Source organism: Struthio camelus, chromosome 1, assembly GCF_040807025.1.
Source record: "Struthio camelus isolate bStrCam1 chromosome 1, bStrCam1.hap1, whole genome shotgun sequence".
Lineage (NCBI taxonomy): Eukaryota > Metazoa > Chordata > Aves > Struthioniformes > Struthionidae > Struthio > Struthio camelus.
In genome coordinates this window covers 135,867,570-135,880,241 of record NC_090942.1, presented here as the reverse complement: position 1 = coordinate 135,880,241, position 12,672 = coordinate 135,867,570, and the positions used below count along the sequence as shown (strand labels likewise).

General features: G+C 40.1%; 1 long non-coding RNA gene across 17 annotated transcripts in view; it reads right to left on the bottom strand.

Annotated features, from left to right (window-relative positions):
* Nucleotides 1-12,672, bottom strand: part of LOC104137987 (uncharacterized) — a 235,779-nt gene that overhangs the window by 22,230 nt on the left and 200,877 nt on the right. For 13 of the 17 annotated variants that reach the window (XR_011136084.1, XR_011136088.1, XR_011136079.1 and 10 more), the window contains 3 exons: nucleotides 6,760-6,855; nucleotides 5,145-5,478; nucleotides 2,998-3,325 (listed from right to left, as the gene is read on the bottom strand). This is a non-coding gene — a long non-coding RNA (uncharacterized lncRNA). The remainder of the gene's footprint in view (nucleotides 1-2,997; nucleotides 3,326-5,144; nucleotides 5,479-6,759; nucleotides 6,856-12,672) is intronic. The other 4 variants (XR_011136094.1, XR_011136087.1, XR_011136100.1 and 1 more) reach the window with 2 other exon arrangements.

Sequence of the window (12,672 nt, the reverse complement as noted above, 5' to 3'; positions counted from 1 at the left end):
ATAAAACCAAAAGCTGAAACACTAAGTGAAAAAGACTATAATACATTAGTTAATTAGTGGACTTCGAGCTTCTTATTAAAAATCTTCACTGCTGAAGTTTCAGTAATTCCTAAGCATCCAAAAATAAAGTAGAACCCACCTGCATAAATTGAAGCAACAGCTGATTAATCCAGCAAACTCGGATGCGGGGACTTGGCTTTAATCCTAAATTTAAGGATTAAGGAGGAAAATACAGAAAACATAGAAAGGCCAAAGTGAAAACAAAAACAAACCAAAGAAAGAGCAAGACAAGGCAAATCTGTTGTTATGGGGTTCTGAAAAATCTACAGGAGGTGGATTGCCCGATGCCATTAAGAGTTTTCTCACAAGAATGTGAACACTGCGATCTTCAATACAAATTACTGTCTCTTCAGTGGCACATCCCTGAAAGCCTTGATTTTTTTTTTAATTTTGACTTAATACAATCAAATAAAGGCTGTAGTTAGAGAAGGATCAAAACCACTAAATGCACCAAAATGCTTTCAAGGTCGAGGATCTTCAGTTAAATGCCAGCAGTAACTAGAAGTGGAGAAGAGAGCAGGCAGAGGAGCAGATAAGTGGGAAGAGACGCGCATTGCAGATGCCTGACCTCCCTCTCCTCAAAATCTGCCTGCATCTTATCAGACACCAGAGAACCCCTGAAGAAGAGCACCCTGAGTAGCAGACGTCAGAAACCCTCTCCTGCAAAACAGTTATCTCCCATGAATTTTGCAAGACTTAATCTCTCTGAGCGCTCCACTGCTCTGTCAGATGTTGCCAAGAGTGACCGGCAGCTCCAAAGTTATTAAGGACAGTGAGCACATGTGCATGCATACACTATTATAGCATAAACATTTTCCTTCAGAAAACCACACTAAAGTCAACTAAAATCAAATCCTTTGACAAGTACTTTCGATGATGTACAGGTACCTTGTCAAGAAGAAGTGTTGCAGGACAAGGAGGAGTCCTGTTTGGGAGCCATATAGATCCAGAATTTTGGGGGAAAATTTATAATGCATTTAACTACTGTATGTTATCCTAAAAAGTCCAAGAGTGCTTTGCAAGAAAAATTCAGAAAAATACTTTTCTTTTCCCAAGAGTTTCATGTCTCATTTTAAGCATGGTGTTACAAGTTCACGAGGAGAAATAAAAGATAGCAAAAGGAAGGGCAAAGCAATAAGGCTGCACAGCTTATTCTAATAAACAACTCTACTGATTCAGTTAGCCATCTGAGTTGATCAATGAGCATTTCATTAGGAAATCAGATACCCTGGCTGAATGGTCCACTTTGACTTACAAGCTCCCAGGTAATAAAAGTAATTCTAAAAATTAAAGAACAGTCTGACATTAACAAAAAAGTCTATATACTACAGGATCCAATAAGAATTAATTAATGCTGGTAACTTTAAAACTAGGTTTGCCATAAATTAGAGAGCTATTTAAAATGTATTTCATAGAATGTTGAGTTTCTCCTCAACTATAAGTACAGTTTGTTTTTTTTTAATTAAGTCAGCATAACCATAGAAGGGCAGCCCCTGCCAGAGATGCAAAGACTCACCTGCAGGCTGTGTTGTTTCACCTAACCTTCTCCAGCCCAGGGACTTACAGATCTCCCATGGGCTCTGACTTTTTTAGCCTGTTTGTAATCTTCCATTTCTTCTGTGAGTTCCAGCACTGTGAACATACTATAACTCATTTATGTTGAGGGTAATCTGATTTTTTGTTAAATCTGTTTTGTGTCAAACGAAAACCCTAGGGAAATTATCTGTTTTAATGTATACGATGAATAGCATTTTTGAATCAGCTGAATGTCATTTTGTCAATTCGGAAAAGACCATTAGGACAGCAAGGTGAAACCCAGCATCTACCCAAACTGGGAATAAAAAGAGAGAAAGCTTTTCAAACAGAACTATTAACTCATGGAGTTCTCCCACCTTCCTCAATATAGATGATGAACTATACGCACGTGTGGTTCCTTGGTTGCTTCATATCAATACCATTGCACAGACCTCACTTTCAGGCATAAAACACACTAAAATGCACAGTCAAGTACTTTTATAAATTTGGCATTCCTTAGGTGAAAATTTTTATGACTTCAGGCTCATTCAAAATAGGAAATATAAGGAATATTCAGTTAAGCTTGGAACTCTGGTAGGCTAGTTTCACCTGTATTGAAAACGCTATGTGATAGGTATCCAATGTTAACAGCAATTAAGCCACATTTTTAAATTACCCCTTTCTTAGTGAAACCTCTATGAAAGTTCAGAAGACTCCACCCACAGTGCCTGTGAACTGTAAGTACCTTGACCTTTAAAAGTCAACGTTACTTTGTGGTTTCATTCTTATCTTGCCCCTGAGTGACAGCTATCATCAAATGGTTGGCAGACTGTCAATATCTTGGATCGCGCGAACTTTCAGTGAGTCACCAGTGGTTCTGATACCTTATTTGTTATTCATAGCCCAGTTTCCCCCTCAAGCCACAGACCACTGGTGTGGGAAGTGCAGGCTGAGCAGCATCGTGAGCCTGGTCCTGGCACCTTGATAATAAAGTTAGCCTGCCTTGAGCTCTAAGATGGGAGCTGCTCTAAATTGTATCATCTGATTATGGTACTAAAGTGTCTGTGATTTGCGCAGGTTGCCACAATAGGCACTTGACATACAGAATGATTGTGCTACTTTGGGTTCTCAAATTCAGGAAGGCTTCACAGGCTGGTTTCTATCAGCTGTATTACTCAAGGAGCAGGGCTTATTGGGAACACAGAGAGGGAATGCAGCACACTAACTTGAGAATTTATTCCACAAAATAAAGCAAAAGCTGCTCCAATTCCACCTCAGTGGTTCTCAATATAACATATTTGTTATACTTTTGTAACACAGGTGCATTGGTGATCTCTGGTATAATAAAGATGGCACCCAAGTGCATGTCCTGCACCTCAGTGCTATTTGAACTTATCTGTTGAAATTAGAAAGAGTACTGACCTTTACCTTCTTTTCTCTGACGCATGAGGTGCAAGAAGGCTCGTGAGAAAGGAAAGAAACATTTTGTGCCAAGTGACAAGAGAAAGTTGATGGTACCAGGCCAAAGCACCATCCAAAAGGTTTTTTCAGATGCCTCCTACTTGCATCACAGCCTCTTGCCTCCTCCGAAAGCCCCTGCCTGGCCACAGTAGCTGGCAGACTGTAGGCTATGTGGCAACAGCTGGAAAGGAGGCTTCAGGACAAAGCTGCTGCAGGTGTTCGTTCCCATGATGGAGGCAGGTCCTCTCCCTGAGCTGTTGGGATGCTGCTGCAGGTTGCACAGATGGATCTTGAGGAACAGGGAAGGTAAAGATCAGAGAAAAACAGGGCTACAGGATCCTATGGGTGTCTAAAGTGCGCAAGCTGGGAATGAAAGAGTGAGACAGGCTTGGCGAGGTGAGTATTTGGGATGAGCAAGGGGGATAAGATGAAGATATGGGGATTCGTTTGGTGATATGTTAGGAGAGTGGAGAGGTCTGAGTGGAGGGAGGGGTGTCAAATTTTGATATCTTTGCATTATTGGTAAGGGGCCAGGTCTTGAGGCAATAGGAATCAGCATGTAACTTCTGGCTACAGTGACCTAATACTGATTTACACACACTCAAGATCCATCTCACTAATGCTGCATTCTGCTTCTGCTCAGGTCATGACATTTTGTTTCAATGAACTTTGCAGCTTGTTTGGCTGCCTATGGAGATCTAGTAACCTGGGTTTTTTTTTGCTCTTGATTATGAAATCAAGACCCGTAGCACATATCTTTGTACAGCTAACTGAAATGACCCCCAGTGTATTTGCTTTTGGCATGTGTAAATGAATGTAACCAGTTTTCACTGTCAAGAGGGACTACAGAGAACATTCACTAAGGGAAGATATCTTTTTTAAATAGAACAAAAAAACAAGCAAAGCTCTTGTTGAAGATCCATCTTGGTCATTTGTTGCAGTGCATATTTCAGTTCATACAGTGCTCAGACTAAATTTTGTCTTGTGATACTTTATGCTGGCATGCCTAATTAGACCACAGATGATTAGCTTAGAAAGAAATGAAAGGCTAACTTTTTAAAGAAATGCAACATATCTTTTAGCATATCTTTGCTCTAAAACACAATAGCAAGTGGGTCAGAAATCCCCAGTTTTGCCAAGTTTCTGGCCCAAGTCCAACCACCGCAGCTCAACGCCATGTGAACTTATCTGCTGATGTCAGAAAGAGCAGAGCCCAGTTTGTGTGACACTGTGGCTGAATTGGTAAACCCTGCTTTTCATCACCGTGCTGCTTGCTGGTCTGCCTAGGCCCCAGCGCTTTTGGTGCTGGGTCTAGCACATGCAGAGCTAGCTTGGTGGTTTCTCCACCTGCGGTCCGTATGTGCCTCTTCAGAATGAGAGCTACTGTAGAGGGATTGGAAAGTCATTCTTTAACACAGTGTCCTCAAGACTGATCTTTGGCAACAACAAAAAAAAGCGTAACAAAAAGTTCCTCGATGGGCATCTTGGTAATGTCTTCAGTGGACTCTGGGTCAGGCCTTAGTACTACTGCTTGTGATCTGAGCAGAGTAAGAAGTTTCAGGAAACTGGAACCTAACCAGATAAAAACTGTGAGCCAGGATATTTTGCAGGGACATTTTTATATGACACTGTTGTTCAGATACACTGATAAAGTAAGTATCCTCTAAATAGCTGACATATAGAATGAAAGTACTATGAATCTGTACACATACAGTCACAAGAAAAATTAAAAAAAAGAAAGAGGAAGTGACCCACTCTGGGAGCTAGTTACTTTACTGACTTTAAAAATTAGAATATCTATTCCTTTTTGTCTTGCAAAGGCATCTGAGCTGTGTGCCATGCCATATTTAGAACTGTCTATTAAACATGATGTGATAGAAAAACACCAACTGGTTCTAATTATAAGCCTAATGAATTGGGGGCTTTAGCTGAGCATTGCAAATTTGAGTTGTAAAACACACCGATGTCTCAGTGGGCACTCCACAATGTTGAGGATGGAAGAGCTTAAGAGCTTGATGGGCCCATCAATTTGAGTCCTAAGGTGGCTGAATCCAGACAGAGATGAGTAAAAGTTTTTGTAATGAAACTTTAACGTAAGGAAAACTCACCAGGCATCTTGAGAATTCTCAGACATGCCCTAGCTCAACCAGCTGCTCCTGGGCTGTTTTTGAGGAAGCTGCTGTTAAAACCGTGGACTGAAGTGTAGGACCATAAGAAGCGCCTCACGTGGTTTGCCTTCACCCATGGCTATTCCTCCCCTAAAACTCTGTGCTGTTACTTATGATTCCCACCAGCTGTAGAGGCTGCCTAAACACAGAATGGAAGGACTGGTTTCTGGCGATGTCAGCCTCAGCCTTTGTAAAGTTTCTATATATCTCTAGCACTGCCAAAGTCTCAGAACAACTGTTATATCAATGGCAGCTGGAGAATGTGTGCTGACACCTGTAGAAAAGCATGGGGAGAAAAAAGAATAGAAAATATTTAGGTTGGAGGTTAGCTGTCTTGTACTGAAATAAGGGCAGTTACCAAATTCTTTCAAGATTACTAGGCTCATTTTTTCCTTTAAGTTTCTCATCAGAGATTCTTTCCTTTGTTTCTCAAACAAATTTGAGAATAGTTGTTTCTATTCATCTTCTATTAAGGCATTTTTTATCTTTCCTTTTATGATCTTACACTGCCTTTTCTCTGATAGACATCTCTCTTGTTAAGGCACCTCTCTGTGATATACGGACAGAACAGTTTCTGAAAGAAATTAGTCTTTGATTATTTCCAGCCTGCTTCTCCTCTCTCAATATTCCTTTCCTTAAATTCATTCCAAGATTTTCAGTGGAATCATAGATTTCAACTTAAAACCTGAACTTCTGAGATTAAAATATGTGCAATGCACTTTAATCTGTGCAGTGAGACTTAACCACATTTTATCTGAAGAGCGGTAGTGAGCAGGGTAGCATTTAGTGGATTCCCCTTTTCTCTCAGTCACTAGCAGTGTTTTTTTCTGCTGTTCTGTACCTTTGTCACATTTGTATTGCAGGGCACACTAAAAAAGAGGAAAACAAGAGCATGAAATGTATTTTCTGTTTTTCTAGTGTCATTTCTTTCATCCATTGGTTTCTGTGCGTGGACCAACACCAGCTACTGAGATAGCAGGAAAAGCTTTAAAATGTGTTTGTTCTCTGGTTTTTTGCTGCTCTGCTTGAGTCTCTTTTTTCCCCCACACTTTGCTGTTTACAGCATTGGTAGTTCATTAACAAGGGGTTGCAGCCACCATATCTTCCAGCACTGATTCTCCAGGGACTGCCCTTTCTCCCTCTCTTTGTTTCCTTGTTTTGCTACCTGTGAAAATTCAAACCAGGCCCTCTTCCAGCCAATTTACACTGGTCAATCAAATGAAAACAGCCCTAGCCTAAGGTATCTTGGCTGAATCCTTTCTAGAAGAAAAAAGGAAAGGATTTTGGAGTACGTGCACCCTTGTTGTGCTTCCCTTCCCTCCCCCATCAGGAGGCTGAAAATTTTGTCATTTCTAACAACCAAGGGCTCAGATTAGCACATCAGACCATCAGACTGATTTTAAAAAGTTGTAAAATGTCTGGCTTTGCCACATAAGAAAAAGTGAATTTGGATGCACCCCAAAATCTTGAGGGGAAACATGCAAAGAAAAATCAGTTCAGCACAGAAACCATGAGAACAATCATTCTCTGTGAAGGAAGCCAATAAAGGACTTACCAGTAATGTGTAGAAGTTTGGAAAATCAGTAGCAAAGTATGCTCTGCTGCCACAATGTGTAGCCATCCAGCGGATTTTTATGAAACCAGGAGTATGCTGAAAATAGAGGGATATCACAGCAGCTCAAGTGAATTATGGAAAATCTACTCTATCCCAAATACCCACTTTCTTTGTGTAGAGGAAAGAAAATGTCATATTTTATGAAAACCGGTTAGTTCCTGGAAATTTTCTAGCTGAGTCAAAAAAAGAACAGGAAAGAAACCTATGATCTTGGTATATTTAAATGTTTTTTTGATTTTGCAAGTAAGATTGAACTGACAGGTGAAACAGCAATGTCCATTCTGTGTGCCTTTGAAAACAGCTATCTAGGAAGATCAGAACCGACATCATTTAAAGTTTAAAAGCAGGCTCTAAAAAAGCACCGTACTGCACATCTCTCTTAGTCATGCCTTGTTCCCTTTGCACTGTTCTGGCACAAGTGGGCTCTCTAACTGCCTCATAATGCTAATCACCTTGGAGAGACAGAAAATGAGAGTCTATTCGTGGAAGAGGGAGAGTGTTTCTCCCTTTCAGATCCCGTGTACTTCCTTGCCTGCCTCACAACTGGGGGAAAAGCTTCCACCTCTAGACACTGATTTCTGTACCAAGGAAAGTGCAGGTGGCCCAGCCATAATCACAACACACTCCAGCACAGGCAGAAAGAGTCTGACTGAGCTCAGTACACCTCCACCTTTGAAGGTATAATTGCACAAGTTTCCAGATTCTAACTTTCTGCTATAAGCAGCTAAAATTAACCGGTTAGATCGGCTTTGCTAACAAGCTGGCTCTTGACTAAAATAACCTTAAAATAGAGGACCACTAGAATGACACTGTGCTTATCCCATACTGATGCTCTGATTTGCAGAATGCAGATGAAATAGTGAGTTGGATCTTTTCTATTTTGGTGTAGGGTACCTAACAGACAGGTAGAAATCTTAGCATACTATCAGAATATTTTTCATAGCAGGCTGGCTGCCAGATAATGTCTCACCTGGCTGTTGAAACAGACTCAGAAATAATGGAACCATTTAGACAGATTCTGGACAGCCTTTTTTTTGCCTATTGTACTGTCTAAAGCCTTATTTGAAACAGCAGTCATACCTGCTAGAAACCTTTCTTTATGTCTTTTCATAACTTTTTGCATACGAAAAAGAGTGCTATGAATTACACAGTGTTTTGCTCCACAGACCGTGACTATTTCAGCTTCAAAACATCAGCACTGTCCTTATGCGCATCTTCTGAGAGACAGTTTGAGTACAGCACTAGTTATTACGGGTACTGTACGGACACTTACTTAAGACCACTGACTACCACATTCAGAGATTCTTTGTTAGAAAGGAAACATATTTAGACCTTCACAAATTTATTTTATTTTGTGATATTTCTACTGAGAGCACATTTAGACAAAAGCTGTAGTGTGCAATGAGTCAATAATTGTGTAGTGGTGGTTGTTCTCCGTTGCTAACACAAGCTACACAGAATAGGAGTGGAAAGGATAGGCAGTCTTCCGGAATGCTTTACATATGCTATTACTTCCAGCAGAAGGAAAAGCTTTCTTAGTTTACTGTTTTTAACGTTGAATCAACCTGAGGCTGAAGATCATTGTTTTCTTATGCAAAATGAATGAATAATGAATTGTGCAGGGAGTTACCCATGTAGTTTCTATCTCTGTGGAATGTTAGCAAGTGATGGAGTCCTAGGGACTAAAAATGATCCATGAACATGAGAAGTTCAGTCTCTCCATGAATATTTATACTATATTCCACATCACAATCTGCAAATAATCCCATTGCTGCTAAGGTATGCAGGTAGTACCTCCAAAGTTGGTAAGCTGCTATGACACATGTGATGTTAATATAATCAAAATAATGCACATGATGTGATTACCTGTAATTTCAATGGAACAGCTGGTGAAGATACACACCAGCATGTATTAGAGTAGCTGTGAGAGAGCCATTAGGATGAGATGCAAATAATTTAACATGAATAATGTAAAAAATTTGGCAAGTGTTAAAAGAGCCATTAAAACACAGCTAAATAAAAAATGTGTAGTATTCCATACAATGGAACTGTGTAAAAACAGTGAGATAACTATTCAGACCTTGAGAATTAAGCTTTATGTGTTTTTTTAGGAAACATAGAATATCAACTTCTAAGAGATGCCTCAGGACAGGCCCAGCCTAAAACAAAGACAGAAAAAGGGTAGGATTAACTTCTCTGAGAGCTCCCCATCTCTTTTCTTCTTCCTTGCAGACTCCTCATATCTTTCAGCACAGATCTTCTTTTCCACAAAACCTCAATTCAGGAACTATTTTGTCTAAATGTAGAAAACATTTTTTGGCTGGCTGGTGTCCTTGCTCTGTGACTAAGGGACATACCCTTTTTATTTGGGAAATGCATGGCACATTTAGGGTTTATTCCAATTCTGATGGAGTACATGAAGGAATAAAACTTATGGATAAGTATAAAGTTATTTCAATGGCTTCCGCAAGCTGAACTCAGATTCCCAGCACATTCTGGGTGTTTTTTCTATCCATAGATGCTATAAAGCAAATGCTAACAATAAATGAGTAAACTTCAAGAAGGCTGGAAGTTGCTTTGAATAACAACTCAGACGTTTAGAAACTTTTCCACCGCACTTCCTGACTGCATAAAACTGATCTGGAAATCTCACAAACACTTTCATTACCACGGTCAGCAATTCAAGCTCGGGATGCCACAAAGCCAGTTGGTGGTATCCTGAGGGTTTGGTTTTGCAGAGAAGGCCCCGGGGGTCCTGGTGGAAGCCGGGTTGGCTGTGAGCCAACAATGTGTCCCTGTGGCAAAGAAGGCGTCTTGGGCTACGTTAGGCACCAGTACAGGCTGAGGTCGACCTGCCGGGGAGCGGCATTGCCAGCAGGTCAAGGGAGCTGATCCTTCCCCTCTGCTCTGCCCTGGTGGGGCCACACCCGGAGTGCTGGGTCCAGTGTTGGGCCCCCCAGTACAAGAAAGGCATAGACATACTGAAGTGAGTCCAACAAAGGGCCACAGGGATGATGAAGGGACTGCAGTATCTCTCATAGGAGGAAAGGCTGAGAGAGCTGGGCCTGTTCAGCCTGGAGAAGAGAAGGCTCTGGAGTATATATGTATATATATGTACATATAATGTATAAATGTCTGTCTTAAAGTATATAAATGTCTGAAGGGAGACTGTAAAGAAGAGAGAGCCAGATTCTTCCCAGTGGTGCCCAGGGATAGAGCAGGAAGCAATGGGCACAAATTGAAATACAGGAAATTCCATTTAAACACAATAAAACACTTTTTTAGAGCGTGGAAGGTCAAGCAATGGAACAGGCTGCCCAGAGAGGTTTTGGCGTCTCCATCCTTGGAGATACTCAAAACCCAACTGGACACAGCCCTGTGCAACCCGCTACAGTTAACCCTGCTGTGAGCAAGGACCTTGGACTAGAAAATTTCCATAGGTGCCTTCCAACCTCAGCTATTCTGTATAATTCTGTGATTCTGTTCCTCCTGACTGTAGAAAATGTAGATAGACATAAAAGAAAAAAAATAGCCTTAGAGTTGATCAGAAATACAATTTCTCCCTCTTTCATGAAAACAATGGTCAGAGATAGACCCAATAAGTTATCCATCTGAGGAAGAACTTCAGCCTGCATTCACATTTTTGTAGACACCAAATAAATCAGTGAAAGTTTGGAAAAGTCTCGGTAGTAAGAAAAGATTCTGTCTCTTTTTTTTTTTTTCCCCACATTTTCCAACATAATCAGTGAAGAGACAGAAGAATTCAATAGTTCTGATATTCCTGGATATACATGCTGAAATTTACTCAACTCCGATATTCAGAAACTCTGCATTTTGACTTTTACATGCAAGCTGAAAGTACAGCTCCTCTGGAGCCTTATTCACCACCCTAAGTGGTTTCCTCCCTATGGGAGCTGTCCTAAATGTCCTAAATGTGTTGTGAAGATCATGCTTTTTATGAACAAGAACTTGTTTTATATGGTACATTTATGCCTTGGAGAAAAAGCCATACTGTTTCTGAGATCATTTCCAGAAGCAGTGTCCATGAACACAGTATCCATGAACAATGTCCATTTGGAGATGACATTCAAACTGCTGCACAGCAGCAATTGGCACCCAGGTCAAAGACGCTACCTCAGCAATGTAAAATATAAGCCAATACCCACAAGGAGAACAGAGTTTCCTCTCTATCCTGAAATCAACTTCTTATGAGTATCTGTATATTGTATTTAATTTAACTTACTACAGCAGGGGGGGTGAATACCCTTCCCTCAACTGAGCTATTTTTTAAAAGAGATTGGTGATTCAGCTGAGTGGTGACTAAGCCACTGACAAATTTTGCCTGTCAGCTTGAGTATATAAAAAGATGTATTGCTGGAATGCATCATCTACAGATACCGCTATCCTGTTCAAGTGAAGAGGGGTTTTCCAGTCAAAATACATACACTTTTTTATCATTTTAAAATTATATGCATGTTGAGTTCTTAGCACATTTCAAAGAGGTATCAGGCTGTATAGTTAAGCCACAACAGACAGAGAATACAAAATAGGTATTGCACGTGACAGTTGACAGAAACAGCTTGTTTATTTTACTTTATATTAACAGAATGCGTCTCCTGAAAAGATAGAGAGATACATTCAAATAAACAAAGAAACAGAATTATCCCATATTTTGGATGCTGGTCTGCAACTCAAGAGATCAAGGTTCAGTTGCTTGTTCTCTGCAGACTATCACTGATACCTTAGGTAGGTACAGATCTCCATCTATGAACTGGAAATAATACTACTTTTTTCTAACAGTGGTTACAGCCAGTAAGGTGTCCAGCTAATACAGCAGAATTAGGAGGGGAGAGAGTACATTTTTAATTTAAAACAGCAGAAGGAAAGAAAGTAAAAAGCTGACATAAGCTAAACTGGAAATGAAGTCAAGGAACACCTATGAGGGTCTCTTGAGCTGTGCACTTAGTCCTTTTATAGGTTCTTTGAAAACTTCCTTCAAGGGACTGTAGTAGAAGCTCATGGCATTCATCAGCCTCTAAGTTTGGAAAAATCACAATCCTGGCACCTCACTACCACCTTGGTCTGGTCCTGAAAAATCTAATTTCTGCTGAAATTATTTTTAAAAAAATCTACTTGTAATTAATTCTAGCTGGTTTCTCCTATGATTTGCAGGATAGCTAGATCCTGTTTTCTTGCTGTTGTGAGAACTAGTCTTGCAGAGCACAGACAAAGCTCTCGACCTTCTCTTCACTTTGGTTTTAAAATATCTAGGCTCGTCGTGTTAGTGAAAGTTGTTACACATTTAAATAGTTCTTTCAGTTGATGCAGAGTTAAAGACAGTTCAGTAAATAATCCATCTATTATTTCCATCCTCATAAGTCAATAATGAAAACAATGTCACTCACCAGACAGCATATGCAAATAAATGTCTATATGATAGACTGCAGCTGTATTCACTGGCATCTATTAAGTGTTTAATTGGTTTAGAGTGCTACTAAAAAAAGCAATATTATTAGGACTTTTTCCTTGCAAATTGGTTTTAAAAGCATAGAGTCAGTATTGAATAATGCTAGTTTTATACTTAAAACTAAATAAGTTAGAAATTATAAAGTAGAAGCAAGTAAAAGCTGAATAGCATGTTTACATATGGCTAAACGTGAACGAGCATGTGACAAGGGATGCTTGTGCAAAGGTCCAAATGTTATGCTCACGTATTACGCCTGTTAAGAATTACCATTACAGTTTAGGAGGAACTATAGTTATCTAAGGACGCCTCAGGGAAATCAGTTCTTAGTTGGGGCTGGCACGAGTATAAATTAACCAATTAAGGCACCTGTATCAATATAAGCATCC